This window comes from Nanorana parkeri, unplaced genomic scaffold (assembly GCF_000935625.1).
Source record: "Nanorana parkeri isolate BGI_ZX_2015 unplaced genomic scaffold, ASM93562v1 scaffold250, whole genome shotgun sequence".
Classification (NCBI taxonomy): Eukaryota; Metazoa; Chordata; class Amphibia; order Anura; family Dicroglossidae; genus Nanorana; species Nanorana parkeri.
Genome location: NW_017306518.1, coordinates 961,106 through 966,120, shown reverse-complemented (window position 1 = coordinate 966,120; position 5,015 = coordinate 961,106).

Genomic DNA, 5,015 nt, shown 5'->3' with positions numbered 1-5,015 from the left:
ACCAGGGGGGGGGGGGGGGGGGGGGGGGCATGTCTCTCACTCATTATACCCATAGATACCTAGACACATACAGAAAAGATTCTCGCATAAATACGAAGTTCCCCACATTTGCAAAAAACTGTATAATATATAGATGTATTTCACTGTGCAGGGCAAAGAGGCAGCATCTGCAAAAGGTCCACCCAACCATCTTATACTTGTTTTGCCTGCACTCGCTTGTACCTTCCTCTGTCACAACTGGCATCCCTACCAGTGCTTCTCAAGGTCACATTGCATTCTATACAGATGTATTACCAAGCAATACTGGCCCAAAAATCATCTAGATTTGGCTGAAAAAGAGGGCACCGGTGCTGCAAAACAATACCATGTGAGTGGAATTTACTGAAACTGGAGTAGACAGAATCTGGAGCAGCAGTGCATAGTAACCAATCAGCTTTGATCTTCAGCTTGTTCAGCTAAGCTTTGATTGTGACAGAAGCTCATTGGTTGCCATGCACAGCTGCTTCAGATTGTCTGGTCTTAGAAAACTGATCTTAATGTGTTCCTGAAGATGAAGCTCTTCTGTATTAAAATTCTTGTCAAATTTATGAACATTTTTCCTTAAAACATCAGTGCTCAATCTCTACCACTCACATTTTTATTGTCGTAGGGGGGTTATTTGTAAAAGCTGGGAAAAAGAAACCCAGAATAGTAGTAACATTGTTGCCCAGTGAACAAATTGTATTTATTTTTTTCCTGAGAAAATTAAGAATGGAATCTGCCTCCATTCATATTGCAGTTCAGGTTTAAATCTTATGAATTAAAGATGGCTATTGACAGTGGAATTTCAACATAGCTGGTCTTTACAGCTTTCCAGGCTCGTGGTCCCGTCTCTGCATGTCTTCTTGCCATTCCACTTGCCTCTAGGACTACCATCTGATTCCTCTAAACAATTTAGTTCCCCCACAGTGAGGGACTCCACCTTGACTAAGGCTGGGCACACACCTTACAACCATCGCAAGACTTTTGTCTTGCGATGGTTGTAAGGTACTTTAAAAAAACGTATGATCTGCCTATCTTGCATGGGCAGATCGTACTTGCGATGATTGCAAGATATGCCCCCTGAGGGGCGGGCTTCCGATGACCGCAATGCCGAACGGGCACTGTGCGCTTGCGCACACCGGCCCGTCCGGCTTTTATCTTATGAACATGCTACACACCCGCCGAACATCGTATGATGATCGGCGGGTTTTAAACATGTTCGTAAGTTTAAAGTCGTGCGACCTTACAGTAGTAGAGGTCGCATGGCTTCCACACACCTTACGATAATCGTACGATCGCTGGATTTCCCGTGATTATCGTAAGGTGTGTGGGGACCTTAAGCCTCCTAATACAGACTCCAAGGGACACCATCTAGATGTTGCAGTGCCTTCGCCACTGGGGGTATAAGCCTTGCTCAAACAGTTCTTCCAAAGAACATTGTCTTGGAAGCTATCTCTCCTTTAACAGTAGAATCTGGGTCTGCCTCAAATACTGCACGGAGAGCAGGGCGAAAACATTCTTGGAGACCCTTGTGCCTCCCCAGGTTACTGGGGGTATAAGCCTTGCTCAAACAGTTCTTCCAAAGAACATTGTCTTGGAAGCTATCTCTCCTTTAACAGTAGAATCTGGGTCTGCCTCAAATACTGCACGGAGAGCAGGGCGAAAACATTCTTGGAGACCCTTGTGCCTCCCCAGGTTGTCAGAAGGTGGATTACCATAGTCTCCTGCTGCAGGTACTCTCTGCTTTTTCTAGATACCTTGCCTTGTCCTGCTCTATAGGATATGCTTTCAGGGCTTTGGCTAAGATTCCTGTCCCTCTCTTCATAGCTGTTGATGCTCTGTAGTACCACAGCTGTGGTTGGTGTTAGGCAGGCTCCAGAGTATTTTTTGCAGGCCCAAGTGTCACCTAGTGTTAAAAAGGGTGTCTTGGTTTTATCCTCTATGTCCTCTTGGTGATTCCATCTCACCAGTTTGGGGCCTAATCTCAATTTTAGCCTATAGCCATGCCTACTGGACATACTCTTCCCTCTGTCCTTGACTTTGGAACTAAACACTTTCTCTACTGTATGTATAAAACTGTCCTGGATAGTTTTATGTTGGCTAATGTTTATCAGAATTAGCAGTGAATATGGTAAAGACAAAGATTGATCACATGATTCAGGTTCATTTGGAGTAATGTTCATACATAAAGTTAACGTAAGTAAATGAGGCTATGGGAGTCAGTTGTGACCAAACACTTGTGAAAATTCACATTACCGCAGCTATAGAGTTTTTAAACTCTGTAATATACTGTATACTGTGTAATGTATCATCTACAATAATTAATTACACTTTGCAATACTTCTAAATTATATAGTGAGAAAACTGGTTGGAGGTGTGACCCTTTTGTGCAGGGGTGTCCATATATTCTGAGGCATTTAATATGAGATGACCTCTATTCGTTGGGATACGTTCATTTATTTTGTGAGGCATTTGGCTTCTGGTAGAATGTTATTTCAGACCTCTTCCACATAGCTTAATATTTTAAGTGAAATGTCTAGTCACAAAAATGGTTCTACAAATTGTTTAACTGGAGACTGTATATGGTCCGATGGGCTGCAATCTGATGTCAGATATCATCTTTCCCAAAAAAAATAATGCAATTTTTAAGTGTAGGTTTGTGTGATATGACAGCTCTGTTTATCAGTGGACTGGTGGTCATAGTCCCTCAACGGTAACTAGTTGTGTCATTGCCGAAAACCTTCACAGAAATATGTACTTGGGAAGTTTCAGTTCTTTGCATTACCAGAACAAGTATGCGGATCTACATGCTTGCTCTGCGTCAGTGACTCAAACTATTAAAGCCCTTGGATCAGCATGAGAGGCAGCTAGCATTTTCAAGAGGGAGTCCGCAATAGCAGTCACATTTCTCTTAGTACAAATTTTCCTTTCATTCGAAGAATAGCTGATGGGGTTGATTTTCCTAAGATTCTCTGGTTATGTTGTCTACATTCAGACCCAAACTGCACCAGAAGTCATTGCTGAGCACAGTATGACGCCAGTCATTGTCAAATACATCCATGCTGAGATGCTTTCTTCAATGGGTTAGTAATGGAGCTACATGCTGACAGGCTCCTGTTTGAAAGTGGCAAGGCTTCAGATGCAGATGTTCAACCTCTGAGGCTACTGAAGAAACAGGAACATAAAATGAGCATACTACAGAACCTCAAGTGTCTTCATTCTTTGCCATAGTGAACGTAGAACAAAAGTGGAATATACTGTTAGCAGTAAGCACTGCAACTTTTACCTTGAGTGAGCTAATAGAGAAAACTGCACATTGACTTTGCACTAATGCATTGAGAGTATACACTGATCGGCCATAATGACCAATAAGTATAACGGATGAAGTGAATAATATTGATTATCTCATTACAATTGCAGCTGGGAGTGTGTGGGATAACTAGGCAACAAGTGAGCATTTTGACCCTGAAGTTGAAAGCGGAACAAAATGGGCAAGCGTAAGAATTTGAGTGACTTTGACAAGGGCCTAATTGTGATGGCTAGGCGACTGAGTAAGAACAACTCCAACATGGCAGCTCTTGTGGGATGTTCCCGGCCTGCAGTGGTGAGGACCTACCAAAAGTGGTCCAGTGAAGGGACAGAGACATGGGCGGACAAGCCTTACTGATGCATGTGGGGAGCAAAGGCTGGCCAATTTAGTCTGATTTAATAGAACTACTGTAGCTCAAATTGCTAATAAAGAAGTTAATGCTGGTTCCAGTAAAAGGGTGTCTGAACACCGTGCTTCACAATTTGTTGCATATGGGACTGTCACTGTGTAGCTACAGACTGGTCAGGGTGCCCATACTGACCCATGTCCGCCGCCAAAAGCGCCTACAGTGGGCAAAAGAGCATCAGAACTGGATCATAGAGCAATGGAAGAAGGTGGCTTGATAAATCAGAATCATTTTCTTTTACTTCATGTGGATGGGTGGGTGAGTGTTTTGCATACCTTGGGAAGAGATGGCAGCAGGATGCACTATGCAAAGAAAGGAAAAATGCAGTGGGATGTTTTGGGCAATGTTCTGCTGGTAAACCTTCAGTTCTGCCATTCATGTGTTACTTTAACACAAACCACCAACCTAAACATTGTAGCTGACTAAGTACAGCCCTACGTGGAAACTGTATTCCCTGATGGCAGTGGCCTCTTTCAGCAGGATAATGCACCCTGCTACACTGCAAAGATGGTTCAAGAAAGGTTTGAGGAACACTACAACAGCTTTGAGTGTTGACTTGCCACTCAAATTCTCCAGATCCCAATCCAATCAAGCATCTGTGGGATGTGCTGTAAAAAACAAGTTCAATTAATGGAGGCCCCACCTCGCAACTTACAAGACTTAATGGATCTGTTACTGACGGCTTGGTGGCAGATACCACAGCAGAGAGGTCTAGTGGAGGCCATGCCTCAACGGGTCAGTGCTGTTTTGGTGACAAAAGGGGGACTATGGGGTTCTATCTTTTTTTTATGAATGCATTCCTTAGGCTAAATAAGTAAATAATGTAATTTACTGTAATTAGCCAAAATGCACAGGAAGGCTGTAAAACCTTATTTTAGGTGGTGGGCGGGGCTAAGTGCCGCAATGAGAAGACATCCCGACGTATCTGACGGGATCCTCCCCACTGATGACTGACAGTGATTCTTGAGAGCTGCTGCGCGTCCACGAATATATGGACATGCGCAGCAGCTCTCTCCTTACCTGCACTACCCCGTGTGCCAGCTCCTTCCCCACTCTCTCTCTCTCTCTCTGCTGACAGATCGTGGATCGCTGATGACTGAGGGGAAGGAGCTCTCTCTCTCTCTCTTCAGCATTTACTACAAATCGGAAAGTCCATATATGGTAAATGTCACTGGAGATCCCTGCTGATCGGATCCGATCAGCAGGGATCTCCAGTGACATTTACCATATATGGACTTTCCGATTTGTAGTAAATGCTGAAGAGAGAGAGAGAGAGCC